The sequence below is a fragment of the Macrotis lagotis genome, chromosome 2, assembly GCF_037893015.1.
Source record: "Macrotis lagotis isolate mMagLag1 chromosome 2, bilby.v1.9.chrom.fasta, whole genome shotgun sequence".
Taxonomy (NCBI): domain Eukaryota; kingdom Metazoa; phylum Chordata; class Mammalia; order Peramelemorphia; family Peramelidae; genus Macrotis; species Macrotis lagotis.
The window spans coordinates 337734180-337753824 of record NC_133659.1 but is presented as its reverse complement, the minus strand read 5'-3'; the positions used below and the strand labels follow the sequence as shown (position 1 = coordinate 337753824).

Genomic DNA, 19645 nt, shown 5'->3' with positions numbered 1-19645 from the left:
AGATGCTTATTGAATTGATTTTCTCCTCTCCAAGCCTCAATTGCCTCATCTGTAAAATGGGCATAATAAACCCGCCCTCATTCTTTGGCTTCACTCCCTGTAACCCTGAAAGACCAAACCAGTTTCTGTCTTGGGCATTCTCTCCCAAAGTTCTAGGTTCTTCTGAGAACATCAGATTTGGATGTGTGTCTCCCTCACAGGCCACTGAGCTCCCCGGCAAGCACCCAGCTAACATGATATCCAAGGCAACATGAGTTTTACTTAACGGACTCAGGAAACAGGATAGACTCATAGCCAGGCCCTCTGACAGTGAGGGAAGCTCTGCTCCCCGTCATTCCTTCCAGGGTTTGTCCTTGGGACTTATACAGTTGGTACGGCTCCTCACCAAAGCAAGAGGTGATACTGCTCTCTGCCAATCAGTCTTCCCCTTTGGGACCACATGGTCCATCAGTCTCTAAGCACCTGTCTTGATTTAGGTATCGTCCTAGGTGGTGGATTAGGTTTAGAGTTAGGGGTCCAAAGAGATCCTAACTAGATGTTAACCACAGAGTCAAACCATCCTCACCAGAGCCTGGTACCTCTGTCTCATTCATCAAGGCAATCTGTGGGGAGTCCCAAAATGTATATGGTTCCCAGTACAGGCATTGTAAATGTGAAGACATCCAGGGTCAGGGCCGTGAACAGACCCATCTCTCTTTCGACTTGTGCCTCTATTTGCCTCATTCACTGAAAACTAGACTTGAGAAAGTTACTCCACCTTATTTATCTCAGTTTCCTCATCTGTAAGATGCGCTGGAGAAGGAAATGGTAAATCACCCCAAATCGATCAAGAAAATCCCCAATGGGGTCACAAATAGACAAGACTGAACAACAATTTGCCTGCCTCTGTGTGTGTGTGTGTGTGTGTGTGTGTGTGTGTGTGTGTGTCTGCTTGTCTCTCTGTCCATCCCTCCCTCCCTCTGCCACCTTTTAAATATCAAAGTTCAGGATAGACAGGGAGCCAACCATAGCCAGTCCAAGGTCTCAGCTCTGTAAAGCTCACTGCTGGTGACTGCACAAAAGACTCTTCAGGAGGACCCCAGCATAAAGAAAATCTGCCCCTTTCCCAGAGAATTCACACTGTGTAAATATGGGTGGGGTGGGTGGTAGGGGAGCTCACACTTTGACCAGGAGGTGGTGGAAGACAGATGGGTTTGTTTCCCTCTCCTCTTAGTGTAGGTATGCCAAGTTCCCCCAGTCTCTTCCACAAATCTGAACCTTGTTCTTTGGTGCACCTGTACGTTTCCAAAACAAAAGGAGGTGAGGCTCCAGATGGTTTCCAGGCAAGAGGTGATGAAGCCTGAACAATAAACATCTTAGTATGATCAGTTAACAGCCTGGTGAGAGCAAGGCTGTGATAAACAGTACCAGAGGAGAGGCATATGATGAGACTTGTGGGAATACGATGGGGGTGGGAAGTAAGCTGATGCTGGAGGAGAGAGTACGGAAAGCTACTTTCCCACCTCAGTTCAGAGTCGGATTATGACCTCAATTTCCCTCTCTGTAAAAATGAAGGGGCTGGAGCTAATGACCCCCAACGTCTCTTCCCAGCAGGGACCTGCCAGGATTTAGTAAGGGGCAGCAACCTCACCTTGGTAAGATGGTGAGAGAACTGGAGATTGTCATGGGAGAGTGAAGTGAAGAAACTCAAAATGATACCCTTAGCAAAGCTAATTTGCAGCTTTAATTCCATGCCAATAAAATGATCAAAGGATACTATACAGAACTCAAATAATAACAAAAATATTTGGGGAAATAATAGATGTAAAATATCAAAGAAAATGATGCAAAGACACTGAGACAAAGCAGGAATAGCTCTTCCAGACCTCAAACTATAGTCACCAAAATAATTTGGTCTTTTTAAAAAATATTTATTTATTTATTTAAGGCAATGGGGTTAAGTGGCTTGCCCAAGGCCATACAGTTAGGTCACTATTAAGTGTCTGAGGCTGGATTTGAACTCAGGTCCTCCTGACTCCAGGGCCACTGCTCTGTCCACTGTACCACCTAGCCACCCTGGTATTTTTTTTTAAAGACAGAAACACATCAGTAGAATAGATCCTGCAGGGGAGAATCAGGAACAATCCAACTCAATTGTCTAGTATTCAGTAAAATGGAAAAGAGAAATTACGAAGGAAAAAACTATTTGGTAAAAAAAAAAATTCTGGAAAACTGGAAAGCAGTCTGGCAGGAACTGGGCTTAGGCTAGACTTAGACCTGTACCTTACACCATATTCCACAGCATATTCTTTTTTTTTTTTTTTTTAGGTTTTTGCGAGGCAAATGGGGTTAAGTGGCTTGCCCAAGGCCACACAGCTAGGTAATCATTAAGTGTCTGAGACCAGATTTGAACTCAGGTACTCCTGACTCCAAGGCCGGTGCTTTATCCACTACGCCACCTAGCCGCCCCTACAGCATATTCTTAAATGAATACTTGGCCTTAATATTAAAACCATACCATAAAGAAATTAGAAGAAAAATAGATGTATCTTTCACAGCTATGAGTAGATGTATTCTCGATCAAACAAGAGATAGAGGCAATTATAAAAGATAAAACAGATTTTATTGATTAGATGAAACTGAAAAGTTTCTGCACAAACAAAATTAATATACCAAGGTTAAGAAGGGAAGCAATTGAATGGGAAAAAAGCTGATATGTTTTTGTCCTCTTTAAGCACAAAAGACAAAGACTCAACATATGTGTGTGCATGACAAGGACTGCTCTCCACATGTAGCATAGTGGTATCCATTGTACATTTCAAAGTAGGGAAGAAAAGATATTCTTAGCCTCTTCTCTCTCAACCCTTCTCCAAGGGAGATAGAAGGGGAAACAGGAGGTTGAAGTCAGAAGATTGTTCCTTCTGTTCTTCTCGAAGAGATGGGATACTGATCTAGAATGATCTCTATCTCCTCCCTTAAATATTGTTTGTTTGGGAGATATGATTGGATTCAAAAAGATTCAGGTTGGATCTCACTTCTGAAAGGAATAGAAGGACTGAAAACTGTATTGACTCTTTCCCTACAAAATATAAGATCTATAATAAGCACTCAAAGAAATGATCAAAAAGTCTATTTATCCAACTCTATGGCAAACAGAAATCAGAGGAAATGTATTCAGGAGAATATATATTAAGCAATGAGAATGAAGATTTCCCAATGGGGAGGGGAGAAAGAGAGAGAAAGAGAGAGAGGAAAACAGGGGAAACTCCTCTCTGTCTCTAGCAAGCTGGGAATAGGGACATGATGGAGACTGTCAACTCATCTCATGTCTTCATAGAGCATTTTTCCTTCAGGAAACTGAAGTGGGGTTGGCATCATGTTTTCTTTTGAAGTCGGAAGCCCCAAAATGACTGCAGAACCCACAGAAAACTAAAGAGGTCCCCCCTCTCCTCCCACTCTTGCCTTCACAATTTTCACTAATGAGAATAGAACTCTATTCCAGTGAGTTTTGGGATTAGGATTATATCATATACAAATTTTTATTTATAAATATATAAATATAGTTTGTATGTATATGTGTGTATAAAACTCTTCCCTCCCTTCTCCCCTCCTCTTTCCCCTTCCTCTTCTTTCTTTTCTCCCCTTTATTTCTCTCTCTCCTCCTCTCTATCATACCTCATTAGCTCATATAAGTTGAATTACCACATCTCCAGTGAGGACACCCAGCCCCATGTATCTAACCCCAGCCTCTTCCCCGAGCTTCAGTGTTTATGGGATGTTGAAACTGGATGTCTCAGAGCTAGCCCAAATTCTATTTATCAGAAACAGTACTCCTTACTATTTCCTCCAATTCCTTCCACATCCCCAACTTCCTCAATACTCCTGAAGGCACTCCCAGCCTCCCAGGTCCCCAGCCTCACAGCCTCAGAGCCATCCTCATAAACTGCTTGTCTGCATCCCTAGGTCTGATGTGTCTCCAGATCTGTCTCTACATCTCTCACATTCAAGCCTTGCTCTGTACTGGTTCTACTCAACCTCATCATCCTTCACCTATAGGGTGAGGCTCCTACCTGGTCTCAGCCTGCCCCAAGTCTTTCCTCTCTCGCTCCGACTCCCCAATTCCTGAATGTGGTGATTCTCTTCGACCATGGCAACTAACCCAGTGGCTCTCATCACCTCAGCATAAACTATAAACTCTTCTGTTTAGCTTTCCAAGTCCCTCACAACCTCACCTCAACCTATATTTCCAGCCTCATTAGACAATCCTGCCTTCAAGCAGTTTATGATCCAGTCAAACTGACCTTCTCTCTGCACCGCACACATGATACATCTCCCAACTCCATGCCTTTGTATTAACTATCTCCTATGCCTGGAATGCTCTTCCTCCTCCTTTCTGCCTCATAAAATCGTTCTCTTCTTTTAAGCTTTGATCCTCCCAGCTGCTAGAGATCCCGATCCCATGACCTTATGTTTCAGTATTTTATATATTTGGAGTTATTCTAGCCCAAAGTACAGATTTTATTTTGATGCCATATATTCATACACATAAAGTTGTCTATCACTTGTTGACTTGTTGAGCTCTTTTCAGGACTGCCCATCCACCTTTGGTGTCCACTTTCACCCAACTCTCACCAAGAGGCTAGCTCAGCAGAGGGACTAAACCAGGTTGAAGATAACCAATAGGCTTTAAACCCTTTGGTGAGTTGGGGGGGGGGTTCCCCTAGTGAAAGGGATGGACGAGAGCAATTTGTTCCAATGGCTATGATGGCCGCAGTGGAGCACTTAGAGCTTGGTCAAACATTGGAAAGACCAAGCTCTTCCACTGCATCCTGGGCTGATGCCACTGGCCTTCAATGACTCAGGAAGAGAGGGTGGGGCCAATCAATGCCTTTGTGCCACTCACATACAAGTCAAACCTTAGTCTTGAAGTCATTGGTCCTCTAGGATCAGCTCTGATTGTGATCTGCTCACATTGAATAGAAGTTTCCTAACAGAGGTGCTGTTTCCTTCTTTGTATATGAGTAGGTGCTTAATAAACACCTACTAACTAATTACCTGATTGATTGGCTCTGTAGGCTACATGGGACCTACTTGCCAGCCAAAACTGGTCTCTGCCATGGCAGTAGTTAAACCCATCTTTTGCAGGAGTGAGCTGAAGGGGCCCCTGAAGGCCCAGGCCTGGAGCCAGCCACACCTCGATGTGTCTGATCCTAGCTAGACTAATCAGCTGATGAACCAGACTGGGGTGGGCAGGACCAGACCATCATCCCGTAAGGAAGTTCTTCTCCAGAACAAGCCGATCTGGGAAATTTGCCTCGTGTTGATTCAGGCTGAGTGGGAACTGGCTTCCAAGCCCTTCTGCGGGAATCCTCCTCCCCAGGGTCCTGAAGCCTAGCGGTGCCAGCCAAGTAGGGGAACAGTCTCTTCCAGGGTAAAAACTCAGCCCTCACACACAATCAGGATTTGCTTCAGAGAATGAGGGCAACAGGAAAAGCCTAGCCAGTGGCTTGGAGTAAGAGTCCAGGGCTCTCCAAGAAGACCTAAAGGACTGCTGAGGGCCAGGAGAGAGACTAAAAGGAGTTTCTCCTCCCCCTATCCTGCCTACAGCACCCAAAGGCCCAGTTGTTTCCCAAAGGAGATGGTCCAAGAGACACACATAGTCCACATCTGCCTCTCTTCAGTCAGGGAGAGCCAGGACCAAGTCAGACAAGAAAACACAGAGAGGGAGGGAGCCACCCAGGGACAGAGAGGAGCAGGGAGAGCCAGAGAGCTAGACAGAGTCAAAGATAGGCTTCAGCAAAGAAAGAGATATCCAGAGAGTTATTGACAGAAAAGTCAAGAGACACAGAGAACCAGAGAGAAAGAGACATCCAGACTGAAAGCCAAATACAGAGCGACAAGGAGAGACAGAGAACAGAGAGATGCCCATCTCCTCCTGTTCAAAAACAGTTGGTACTTCAGGACTGGTGCCCAGGAGCCCCCCAGACACCCACACTGGGCTTGGCACATGAAGCCACCGATATTCAGACACAGGGGCTCACGCCCACTCTGTCCCCATGCCGGCAGCCCCACAGTCTGTCTAAGACTCCTGCCTTGTCTCCTTCCTGGGGCCGGGGGGGGGGTCCTCTTCCTACCCATCTCCAGGGTTGACCTCAAGGGCCCCCTCCTCCATGAAATCTGACCCACCTCCCTCAGCCGGAGGACTTCCTGCCTAGAAACTGCCCTCCAAGCTTGATGTCAACTGCAAACTGGAGGAGCCTATGTCTCTGCTGACATCTGAGTCATTGATAAGACTGTTGAGCAGATCAGGGTCAAGGAAGACCCCCCCCCAGGATGCTCCACTGGACATGCCTGCTATCCCACTGGCTCTGTCTCCAACCCCCCCCCCCCCCCCATCTTGCTCAGGAGATCCTGTGTGAGAGGCTTTGACCAAATGAAGCCTGAGGCGTTCCTTTGCACTAACAGGTAATAATGACTTGGGAAAAAGAAGGAAATGAGGTTAGTCTGGAGTGGATATGATGAGTCCTTGATAGGAAGGAAGAAAGAGGGGGAAGGAGGGAGGGAGGGAAGAAGGAAGAGAGGAAGAGAAGGAGGGAGGAAAGCAAGGAACAGAGGAAGGAAAGGGAGGAAGGGAGGAAGAAAGGGAAGTAAGGGAGGGAGAAAGAGAAGGAGGGAGGAAAGGAAAGGAGAGGGGGGAAGAAGAAAAAAGGAAGGGCAGGAAGTAAGGAGGGAAAGAAGAGAAAGAGGAAGGAAAGGAAGAAAAGAAAGAGATGGAGGAAGAATGGAAAGAGGAAGGAAAGGGAAGAAGGAAGCAAGGAAGGAAGGAAGGGAGGAAGGAAGGAAGGAACGAAGGAAGGAAGGAACGAAGGAAGGAAGGAAGGAAGGAAGGAAAAGAAATCTGTTTCTACTTTGACTTCCTCAGACTAGAAGTTCTCTGAGGACAGGATGGGCTATTCCTCCTTTTTTTGCCCACAGATGGGGTTCCCTTAGGGCAGATCTGGAATTGCCTCTCTTCTTTGTCCCCAGACTGGAAGCTCCCTGAGGGCAGGCCTGGGGTTGCTCCTCTTCTGCCTCTCCAACCTGCAGAAGCGACTTGGGCACATTCTGGGGTAGATGTCCAAATACAGGCAGACACCCTTTGTTTACCCAGGTCTAAGAGGCCTGAACTACCCCAGCAGTGGGCTGTGATCTCTGTGTCTTCTAGCTTCCAGAGCCTGGGGAAGGGAAGGGGAGGGCAGGGAAGGGAAGAAGAGGGTGGGGAGAGGAGAGACCATAAATGAATACTGCTGTTGATGGAAAATAAGTTTGTTTGCTTTGCAGTTCATTCTCCTGAGCACTATGAATCTTTCTTATTGTAAACTTGAGGCTGGGGCCAGCATAGAGCCACTTTTGCATCTTCAGGGCAAATGAGACCCTGGCCTAGCCCTTACAGGGTGGTCTGGTGCCCCCCACCTGGGAGACCTTCTCCCAGCTCTCCCTCCCTCTTCCCTGCCCATGGTGGCCAGAGGGCATCTCTCTGTCCAGTCCCCAGCTAGTTCTTTACCCTTCTCTGCCTAGAATATGTTGTTGGGTAGGACCCAAAAGTCCTTGGGGCAGCCAGAGGTAGAATGGACAGAGTTCTGGGTCTCAGACACTAGCTGTGTGGCTCTGGGCATGTCACTTAACCTTCTTTGCTTGAGTTGCATCACGTGGAGAAGGAAATGGCAACCCACTCCAGCATCTTTGCCAAGAAAAACTTCCATTGGAATCACAAAGAATCAGACACAACTGACCGAGGCCCCTGAATCTACTTCAATTCAGTTCAGCATCTCTTCAGCAGACTCACTATGTGCCCTCAGACAACAAGCCCTTCCTCACTGCTTTAGGGTTGATGGGAGACAGAGATGTCCTCTATTATTCTGAAGATAGCGTGTCCATTGGGCAAGGCTGGGAGCCTTTAGCAGACTCTATACTGAGAAGAAAGCTGAATGCCAACTCAGGGATTTGACTTTGACTAGGCTGGCATCAAGGGAGCCACTGAAGGTCGTTGAGGGGAAGAGTGGTGATTCATCCGGGATTTCTGCAAACACAGGTCAGATCAGTCAGATCACATGGCTCCCTTTGATCCCAGGATCAGCTACAGCTCCCCAGAGAGACCTTTAAAAGCTCTTCATGGCATGATCCCAAGCTATCTTTCCAAAGAGCATGTCTCTGCTCCAGCCTGGCTGTTCCTCATGCAGAGCTCTCCATCTCCCATCTCCAAGCCTTTGGAATGCATGTCTGCCTCAGCTCTAGAATCCCTAGCATCTTTCAAATATTAGTTCAAGTCCTACCAGCTACAGGAGCCCTATTCCCTGTTACTTTTACTTGTCTCTGTCCAGATATGAGCAACATATTCCCAACACAATGGGATTTCTTCAAGAGCAGGCAGTTTGTATCTCTTGTGTCCAGCACCATGTTTGGCCTACAGTAGGTACTAAATGAATGTTTATTGATTGGTTGGGTCAATGTAACTATGATGAAGAAAATCATGCCAGCAACTGTAAGAAGGGGGAAGGAAAGAGGCGGATGGGGTAATCTGGAGGCTTTTGGAGTAGTCCAAGCAGGGGTAACTAAGGTGTCTGAAAGAAATAGAAGTACCAAGAACTATATGAAAACAACCACAAACCACTCTTTTTACATTTTTCTAAAATTTATTTAAGGCAATGGGGTTAAGTGACTTGTCCAAGTCACACAGCTAGGTAATTATTAAGTGTCTGAGGCTGGATTTGAACTCAGGATGCCCTGACTCCAGGGCTCGTGCTCTATCCACTGTGCTACCTAGCTGCCTCCCACAAACCACTCTATGAAAATAAAAACATATCTAAACAATTGGGAAACTATTCATTGATCATGGGTAGGCAGAGTCGGTCTAAGAAAAATAATAGTACCTAAATTATTTTGCTTATTTAATGTCACATCAGTCAAATTACTAGAAAAAAGCATGACAAAACTCATGGGAAGGAAAAGTTAAGAATCTCAAGAGATCTGCAATATGGTTAATATGGAAATGTGTTTTGTATGACTTCATAGTGGAATGAATATCACATTGCTTGCCTTCTCAAGGGGTGGGGGAGGGGAGAGGGAGAAAGAGAATTTGGATCTCAAAAATTTTCAAAAAGAATGTTAAAGAAATATTAATGTAATTGGGAAATATTTAATGAAATAAGGAAAATATTTTTTAAAAAGTAATTTCAAGAGAAATAAAAAGAAATGGAAATAAGGAGGCCTAGCAGGGTCCTATCTTCAAGCAGTAATTCTGAAAACACTCTGGTGCTGGTTAACCAATAGAGTTTTTGCCCTTTTCATAAAAACTACTGGAAAAATTGGATAGCAGGATATGGAAGAAATTAGATGTAGACCAACACCTTACATAGTACACTAAGATAAGCTCCAAATGGAGAGGTGAAGTAAGAGGTCACAACATAAACAAAACAGAGAAACTTGGAAAAAATGATCCATTAGCTCTATACAAAGAAGAAAAGTTCACTACCAAACAAGAGAATGGATGAAATGGATCATTTTGATTACCTAAAATTTAAAAGACTTAGCACAAATAAATTCAGTAAACAAAAATAAAAAAGGAAACAACAGGGGAAGTCTTTGCAACACATTTCTCTGATTTCAAAGATATAGAAGAAACTGATTCAAATTTATATGAATAAGAGCCATTCCCCAATTGATAGACAGTCTAAGGATATGAATAAGCAATTCCCAAGACAAAAAACTCGGGCTATAGATAGCCATATGAAAAAAAAAAATGTTCCAAACTATTACTAATGAGAGGAACACTAATTAAAGAAATTCTGTGCTTTCACCTCACACACCCAACAGGTTGACAAAAATAATAACAAAAAAATGGAAAATCATAAATATTGGGGGAAAGAGTGGGAACAATCACATTGGTTCATGCTTGCTTTGAGTGGCTACAACCATTTTGAAAGCAATTGGGAATGAAAGGTAAAAAGTTACAAACAGTTCATGCCCATTGACTCACCTATATCACTGCCAGGCCTATATCCAAATGAGATCAAAGAAAGAGGGAAAATCCTTTGGTTATAAAATTATTTATAGCAGTTCTTTCTGTGGTGGCAAACAACTGGAAATCAAGTGGGATGGGAAGAGATTGTGGAATGTGAATGTGATGAAGGCATTGTAAGAAAAAAGATGCGGCTAGGTGGCGCAATGGATAGAGCATCGGCCCTGGAATCAGGAATACCTGAGTTCAAATCCAGCCTCAGACACTTAATAATTACCTAGCTGTGTGGCCTTGGGGCAAGCCACTTAACCCCATTTGCCTTGCAAAATCCTAAAAAAAAAAAGAAAAAGAAAAAAGATGGTTTCAAAGAAACATAGGAAGACTTCTATGGACTGATACAGAGTAAAATGAGCAGAGCCAAGAGAATAATGTATACAGTATCTATCTGCTGTATCTGCTATATCTATATCAGTATCAAAATGAACAATTTTGAGGATTTCTGTACATTGATGAAGAATGGTTTTGAGCAGAAGAACAATCCATATGACAGCAATATTATTAAAACAAACCCCTTAGAGATCTGGAAGAGCTCCAGTCACCGCAGTGACCATTAGTGATTTCAGAGGACACTATGTAAGAGCCTCCTCAGACAGGTCACTGATGGATTAAGAGTGGCTAAAGAGATACATGCACTTTAGTAGGAGGCCAATAAGCAACACTGTACTTGACTATACATATTTTTTCCAAAGCATTTTTTCCTTTTTTTTTTTTTTTAGTGCAGGGTGGAGGAGGAAAGAAAATAGATTTCTATTTATTTTTTTTTAAAAATAGAGACGGCAGTGCTACAGATGTGGAATGCTGCCTGCACTTTCAGATGAGGTCACTGTATTGTTATTTGTCCTTAATTGTTTCCCGTTGTTATGAAACCTCACAGAATGGGGATAATCTGGAAATGTTTGTAATGTAAACATGAAAACAGAGAGAGACAGACAGAAAACTTCAATTATGGGTCACTCTGAATCTTTCACATGTTTTACGCATTGTCTGTGGTATTAATCAGACCTGTCCTATGGAGGGGGGATGGAGGGGGGAGAAAGTAGACCTTAAGGAGACAGATGTGACACTACCTTACATTGATCACAGTGCCTAGGTCTGAAACCTGAGAGGAGATGGAGGGAACATCTTGTACAACCTCATTTTACAGGTGAGGAAACTGAGGTCTAGAGATGAGAAGTGACTGGGGCAGAGAAGTAAAGATGGGCAAAGGTACTCACTGACTATATAGCCTTCCTCTATCTGTAAAATGAGAATGATTCTCTCTGTCCCTCTTCCCTCCCAGGAGAAGGAGATAAAGAAGAAAGCATTAGGAGACCAAGCTGTGGGTTCAAATTTTACTTCTGACACTTAGTCGCTGCATGACCCTGAGTAAGCCTCTCTGGACCTCAGTTTCTTCATTTGTAAGAGAAGGGGTCTTAGATGCTATCTGCCTGAGACCCCATCCAATTCCAGTTCATCATCCCTGAAGCTTCACAAGCCCTAGATGAGCATGAGGTGGGTTACCTCACTACCCCTAGTCTGAATGAGATTCTGTGAGGCAAAAGTATGGTGGCTGGACTGGTCCCCTGTTTTGAGGACCTTTGGGATCTCAGCTGTTTTCTCAACAGCAAAGTCTTCTTCAATGTTCCAGCTGCTGTTCCTGTCTGATAGCAACTAGAAATGTTTGTTTCCTCTCCTTTCAAACAAAGACCACTTTGTGGGCTGCTCAGGAAATCCTGGATGCCTGCTCCAGGTACAGCAACGGCGGGAGCAATTTCCATAAACATCATTTTGCTTTCCTTTTTTGGATATAATAACAATGTGATCCCAATAACACCCCACCTCCCCCATCCTCCTGGGGATGGCAGGAACTATTTCCAAAGAGCTATCCTGTCCATTCTGTCATCAAACCCTCAAAACAAGCCTAGATCACAGGCCCGGGGCTGGACAGAACCTCAGAGATCATCAAGGCCAACCCTTTCATTTTCGAGGAGGAAGTTGAGGTCCAGAGAGGGTCACATTCTTTCCAAAAGTACACAGCTAGTAAATAATAGTCCCGCTGACTCCAAATTCAGTACTATTTCTACAATATGTCAACAAGGTACATTTGTTTTCCATTTTGCAAATGGGAAAACTGAGGCCCAGAGAATGAGTAGCAGAATTAGAATTCAGAGCCAGGTCTCCTGTCTTCAAAGCCCCCTTTCTCCTTGAATTCTTCTTCTTCCCCATCCCCTCTAATTCTGTTGGTCACACAGATTCTCAAGGAAAGTTCCAAGGTCAATTTTTAATCCCCTTTGGTCCCAAAGGCTTCTTCTGCCAGAGAGCTGAGGGATCAGCATTGGGAACCTGAAGGCATTTCTAGAAAAGGAAAGTTCTGTCTTCCAGAGGCTCAGCAGGGAAGGAAGAGAATGAAGAGGGTGGACCCTGCTTTCAGGGACTTCCCAGACAAAGAATAGGAGAGAATCTCTCCCCCTGACCCCCAGGAAACAGATCAACAGGACAGGTTTATGAGTTCAGTGGTAGACTCTGGGGGAGGGAAGGGCCAGCATTCAGGGTCCATGGGTGCTGCAATCCAGGAGGCCTTTCTGGAGGAGAAGTTTGAAAAAATAATAGGGTTTGGAGAGAAAGAGGGGAGGGAAGGAGGGAGGGAAGTCTCAGCAGTGAGAGCCACCTGGCTGGAGGGGAGGACCACGGCAGGTTCATTGAAGGGGAACCATGGGGGATGTCTTGAGTGCTGGGTACAGGACTTTGCATTTTCTCCTTAGAGGTAACGACTTGGAAGGTTCAAGATCCTTCTGCTTCTTATCTGTTGATTATAAAAAGAAGGACTTGACCAGAGGAGAGCAAAGCCATTTAGAGGTAGTTCTCCATTGAGAAGTCTCCCCAAGCACCTGTCCCTGTGCTGGAAGGTTCTGGCACAGAGGCAGCCACCAGGATAGCCATGCTCAACATCTGGCCTTGATCTGTTCTTCTCAGTCCTTCTTATCATGGGAAATATAAAACATCTTTGTTAAGTTCCTTTGGGCTAGCAGCTCAGGATGTGCTAAGTTCCTGCTGGCCAGTCTATCCTTACCCAGGTGAACATTGAAGAGGCGGGAGACAGGTACGGAAAGTTCTCCAAGTTCTCCAAGATCTCCATCAAGTTCTTCATTTATTAAACCAAATATAAGTGCTTAAATATCCTCCCCAGTCCCTGGTCCACTCCCACTCCTGTGGCACTTAGTAAAACAATGTTCTGGTACTCAAGGACACCAGGTGATGAAGGTTTACAGTACTCCCACACACAGCAGTCCCTAACATAACTTGGCTCCAACCAGTGTTGGAGTGTTTGGCTTTGGCACTAAGGACATGGAGGGCAGAGTCCCAATGGAAGAGGTCAGCTAGATGGTCTGGATCACAAATGCCACAAGAGGCTGCCCAGCACCCCAGAGATTCCTTAGTGAAAGTGGATGAAGTGGATGAAGAGCATCAATGATCCCCAGACCAGAGCATGAAGTTTGATGGAGATGGTGCAGGTAGACAATGAGCCAGGCCCAGAAACAAAAAGGAGGAAGAGAACAAGTTGGATCATCTTGAAGAAGTGACACATATCCAGAGTCCCAGTGGCTCCTTGCCACCATTTTGGTTTAATGTCATTCACTCGGTTGCAGCTTCTTGGAAGAATTCAACTTTCCTGCTTTGTAATCTTGGCGTTAGTCTCAGGTTCTCACAAATAAAAAAGTTACTAAATCTTGTCTTTTCTATCCCCTTCTCCACTCCCAACTGCTGCCTGGCTTCAGGCTCTCCCTACTTCTCACCTAAATTATTTGAATGGCCTCTTCACTGGCCTCCTTGTCTTTGGTGTCTCCCTGTTGCATTTCGTACGTGTCTGCTAAAGTTATTCTTGAGTCAGATCTGACCGGGTCATTCCCTCTTCAACCAATTAAGTAACTTCCTCCGGTTTCTAAAATAAAATACATTTCTCTGTTCATCTTCTGAAGTCTTCACTTCCAAAGCCCAACTCATTTTTCCAGGTTGATTGGACATTACTCCCTTTCTCCAAGTTTGCCTACCAACCAGAACTTCTTTCTGTTTCTCATACGTTGTTGATTGAATCAGAATTGCAGAGGCCAATGGTATGACCAAGAAGGGGATGCTTTAGTGGGCTAACAAGATAGCAGTGGAGAGGGCAATGGCCCTGAAATCAGGATATGAGTTCAAATCCAGCCACAAACACAAGCCACGTGCCTCCGGCCAAGTCGCTTCACTTTAATTGCTGTTAAAAAATGCCTTATAACCAAGAATTGAAAAGAGAAGCCTTCCAAGGACCCATAGCAGCTGTCCCTGGTAGCTAGAACAGAGAAAGAGCTTAGAGGAAGGCGGGCTTGTGACCCAAAGCAAAGAAGGGAGGAGATCCTGAAGTCCAGGGAGTCATGGGAAGCCCCTGAAGCTATTTGAGCTGCAGAGAGACCCAGTGTGAGCAATGGCAAGGTGACTCTGACAGTGGGTCCAGGAGGAAGGCCTGCAGCAGGAACGGGGGACAGGTCGAGGAGCCTGGATTTCTTAGAGAGCTCAGCTGGAGCTAGCTCTAGAACAAAGGTTGGACCCACCCTCCACTTCACTCCACCATCTGCTGGGTTGGCTTCATTGAAGGGAGCAGGACCGGCCCAGCACCGGTCCAAGGGCTATTTAGGGAAACCGGACCTTGAGGGAGGAGGCCAATGGGAGCTGGGGAGAAGTCGGAGAGGAGAGATGCTGCTGTCCACATCTGCCTGGACGGCCTGGCCTCAGCCCAGGACCGGAATGAATGAATTTACTCATTGCTTTTCCTCTTTCTTTTCCTTTGGAGGGAAGAATAATTCCCCGGCTGTTCTGTCCTGCCCCTGGGTTAATGGTGCATGTATAAAGGCCCTGCTGGGGACAAAGGGTGGGGGGAGCCTATTTATAGAACCCTCGGTTTTCTAATAGAGCTATTAATAGCTAAGGCGCATGGAGGGGGGGGCTCGGAACAATGGCCGGGTCTCTGGCAGCAGCTATTGAGTCTGCTCCCTCCTGCCCCAGAAGCCGGGTGTGCAAGGCACCAGGGGGGGCCGGGGGCCTCTTTCAGAGCCGCAGAAGAATGGGGGGTTTATCTCTGGCCTTCCGCTTGGCCCTATCCCAGCTCACCTGGGCCAGGCAGAGAGGCAACTTCCAGTGGGACTCCACAGGGGAAGCCGAAGGCACGGCCCCACCTACCTCCCTGCTCATCTCAGTCGTTCTGATCCCCCCTTCCCCTCACCCACACACTCACACTCCCAGAGAAACTGAGGCAGGATTCCAGAATCATCTCAGATTCAACTGCTGCAAGACTTGCATCTCAGGCAGACTTGATCTGAAGCCCTCCAGGGCTGGGAAGCTCATTACCTTCACTAGCTCATCCGTTGGGGTTCAGTTTTTTCTGACATTCAATACTCCTGTCTCCCTTATAAATTCTTGGAAACAGCTTTCAAGTCTTCCTTAAGTCAACTAGAGAGACGCCCCCTTCCCAGCAGAGTTTCATGGAATAGGTTCTCTGGTCACGTCAAGAGGATCCCCATTTTTACTTTAACCTAGGACTTCAAAGCTATTCCAGCCAGCACAGCAGGACTAGTTTCCCTGGTTTTGGACACTGTGTCCCCTTAAAGTAGTTGAAGAAGTTTGGGGTCTCCCATATTCCACTATTAATACATGCTAGACTTGTGGTTCACAAAAACCTTCTGATCTCCAGATGAACTACTGTCTAGTCTTAACTCCTTTAGCTAGTTCTTGGACCATTGATTCTTTGTGCCCAAATGAAGGAATTTACATTTAACAACCTCTTCCATTGGCAAGGCTATAGACATCAGACAAAAAATGTCACCAGAGGCTGGATTTCAGCCACTGGGTCAAATCAGAAGGGAGGAAGCTCTGTGAGCAGGAGGTCTTCCTGAGGCCCCTCCTGTACAGTCTCTTTGTGGATTCTGTCACTCCAGAATCCATTTAGAGGCTTGCTTGTTTCTGAGAGAAAGTGAAGAGAGCTTTTGTATCATGGAATGAGGAATGCACCTACCTGGAGGAGAGAGAGAACCAAGCAGGAGTCTATTTGGTACTTTCTGGGATCCTGTTTGGCCACCTCATGCTCCCTGTTCTGGGGCAGGGAGAGCTGGGCTGATCAATACTTGGGTTCTGGTCTGAAGACCTGGATATGGAGGGTGCAAGGAAAGAGAAATCTGAGTCCTAAGACACAGACCTAGGACAAAGGGGCTTCAGGGGACTATGGGAGCCTGAAAGTTGGGAGTGTGCTGGACCAGAAGGAAAACAGACCAAGCCTCCATGGGAGGCCCAGAACAAAGCTCTGCCCCCCACCCCACCCCAGGCAGGAAGGTGAGCCTTGACTGTGATGCTGGTATCTGTGGGTGTGCAGATTTGTACATCTGTGTTTGCTATGGGTGTTGAGAGCCAGAGGTGGTGATCTGCCCAGGGGCAAGGCTCTCTCTGTCCCCTTCCTAGGTGTCCTCCCTTCCCAGGGGGCCTTCCTCTGCTCTTACACAAGCTTTCCAGAGTCCAAGGTGACAGTGATCAATGTTGGAAGGGATGTGGGAAATCTGGGACACTAATACATTGTTGGTGGAGCTGTGAATTCATCCAACCCTTCTGGAGAGAAATTTGGAATTACACCCAAAGGGCAACAAAAATGTGCATCCCCTTGGATCCAGCAATACCACTACTAGGTCTACACCCTGAAGAGATGATGGAAAAAGGTAAAAAACCATCACTTTTACAGAGTCCAGGGTGAACATGAGGAAGCTAATGGGCACACAGAGAAAGACTTACATGAAATTACTTATTAAAAAGAATTTTGTGATGTTGGATCTGTTATTTTGACCAGAAGTTATTAAAAATATATATAACAGGGACGGCTAGGTGGCATAGTGGATAAAGCACCGGCCTTGGAGTCAGGAGTACCTGGGTTCAAATCCAGTTTCAGAGACTTAATAATTGCCTAGCTGTGTGGCCTTGGGCAAGCCACTTAACCCCGTTTGCCTTGCAAAAAAAAAATCTAAAAAAAAAATTAAAAATATATATATATATATATAACAAGAACACAGACTTCTCAGATCTGAGCTTGGAAGGCCTGATGGTGACTCCTTGTCTCTGGAGATCTTCAAGTTAAGACTGATGGGTCCTGGCTGGGATCATGAGAGGGATTCTTGGACAAACAAGGATGAATTTGAAGGTCTCTGAGGCCCCTACCTCTTCTGAGACACTGAGATTCTAGGACCTCAGAGGCCCTGGAGCTTGCATCACCCTCACTAGGACTCTCCCGACAAAGATCTCCTCCCTAGACCTGTTTCTTGCTCTATGGAACCTGGGGTTGGGCTCCATGGTCTCCATCTTACTAGTCTCTTCAGGATCCCCCCTCACCTCCCGCCTAGGACAGAGGGGAAGCCTCTCAATCCCTGCTCTCTTCCTTCCCCTCCCACACCCACTCAATGCACTGATCACCTGGATGGGTAAATTGAGGTGTGGAGGTGGGAACACATTGGCTGGGCAGAGCCAGGACTCTGAGGACAATTCAATTGAACAGTCAGTTAGCCTGGTTGGAGTCCCTTCTGCCTGTACCCTGAAATCTGTGCTGAGGGCTGGGGAGATGGGGAGGAATTAGGAAGGCCCTGGTCCCCTGGGAGCAGGGGAGGTATCCAGGAGGAGGCTCAGGGGCCTGAGAGACCTCAGGAACCTCTCTTAGGAGAGAGAGAAAAGGACTCCCAGGGACGGAAGAAGCTGACATGGCCCAGGAAGCCCTGAAGCTCGGGCCTGCACCCAGAGCATTCCAAGAATGTTTGGCTTCTGGGCCCCCCCCACCCCGTTGGGTGGGTGAGGAGTTTCCTGGGCTCCCACAAGCTTGCAGAGGAGACTGGATCCCCACAAGGCATCTATTGTTGCTTCCCAGTAGCTCTTCCACCCCACCCCATCCCAGCCTCCTCAACCCATCCTTGGCCCATGAATCCAACCAACCACAAAGGACTGACCAGCTTATAGGCCAAGGGGCCCCTCCTCTTCCATCCCCCCCCCCCCCCCCAGCTTCTCAGTGCCTGAAATCCCACCATTACTAAGGCCTTCTCTGGGTTAAGGTCTCATTTCTTGGGAAGTCCCAAGAGGTTCTTTTTGAATTCAAGAGGGTTTTTCCAAGGTTTCTCCTCTCAGAACCTGGGGTTCCACCTGAGGCCCTGAGGAGGAAGCAAAGGAGGACTGGCATCCTGGAGAAGGGATAGTGGCCACCACAGGGGCTGGGCAGGGGTATCAGACTCTAGAGGAAAGACCATCAAGGCACAGAAAAGTCTCCCCCTCTTCTGGACTTGGGGGCCCCTGAGGGACCACTTTGTCACTTCTCTTGTGACCTCATTTCTTGGCAAAGATACTCAAGTGGTTTGCTCTTTCCTGTGCCAGTTCATTTTACAGATGAGGAAACCGAGGCAAACAATGTGAAGTGACTTGTCCAGGGTCACATAGCTATTAAATGACTGAGGCTGGATTTGAACTCAGGTCTTCCTAACTCCAGGTCCAGGGCTCTATCCACTGAGCCACCCTCATTGTACAGATGGGTAAACTGAGGTCCAGCAATGACAAGGGATGTGTTCAAGGAAGTAAAGCACACTCAGGACTAGAACTCCAGGGTTTTGAGCCCCAGCCTAATTTAATTGGACAAATATCCATTAAGCACCTACTGTGTGTGGGTCCCTGCCTTCCCAGAGCTTTCATTCAGTCCCCAGGCCAACCTGATAGAGAGGAGGGAGGGACAGTCGCAGAAGACTGCTGTAGACAGAGAATTCAGAGGAGGGAAAGATTACCTTGTGAGGAGTGGTCTGCAGGTGGGCCTGGGCTCAGACATGGGGGAATGATGTGGGCAAATGAGTGGAGGTGAGAAAGGACCCAGCTCAGAGAATAAGGTCAGGCCAGCGGGAAGGAGGAGGCACCTACTGGGTGCCAGGCCCTTGGGCTAAGCCCTGGCGATCCAAAGAAGAAAAAGACCCTGCCCTCAAGGAGCTTATGCTCTATTACAGTCCATAGGGAGGGCAAAGTAGCAGGACCTTAATCTGGAGAAGGCCGGGGGATGGTGGGTCGGGGGCCTCAAATGCCAGGCTGAAGAGTGGATGGTTTCTCCTGAGGACGGTTGGGAACCCCTAAAACTGGGGGCAGAGGCGTGGGCTCTGCCTGCCTGCCGGCTCGCCTGCCCAGATTCCTCCGGCATTCCCTCACTCACCCATCAGAGGATGACCTCATGTGTTGATCTCCAGCAGCTGGCAGGGGCCGGAGCTTCGGCCACCCCACTCTGCCCTGGGTCCCGCCGGCTCTTCCTGCCTTGGAAGGGAAGAATGGCTGTGGACAGGAAAGGCCGGCTGCCGGCCTGGGGGCCCAGCGCGTGTCTGCTCCAATGGCCTCATTGTCCGCCTGCCCTGCTCCCCGGCCTGCCCTCCCCTCAGGAATGCCCTACAGGCAGCCGTGGCATTTTCTGGGCTCAGGCAGAGCAGGCTGGGCCCCGGCACCTGGGGATGTGGCCCCCCCACCTCCCTGCTGCTGTGGTGACCTCAGCATCCAAGGGTAAACAGGAAAGCCCGGGCCCATCGGGAAGAGAACAATAACATGGGCCCAGGGCTG

The 19645-nt window shown here is 47.0% G+C and overlaps 1 long non-coding RNA gene across 1 annotated transcript; it reads right to left on the bottom strand.

Annotated features, from left to right (window-relative positions):
• Nucleotides 1-6398: 6398 nt before the first annotated feature.
• LOC141511815 (uncharacterized) lies at nucleotides 6399-19338 on the bottom strand. The gene is made up of 3 exons (XR_012475420.1): nucleotides 19251-19338; nucleotides 16059-16187; nucleotides 6399-7193 (listed from the first exon to the last, which is right to left on the bottom strand). It is a non-coding gene; the product is annotated as an uncharacterized LOC141511815 (long non-coding RNA).
• Nucleotides 19339-19645: the final 307 nt, after the last annotated feature.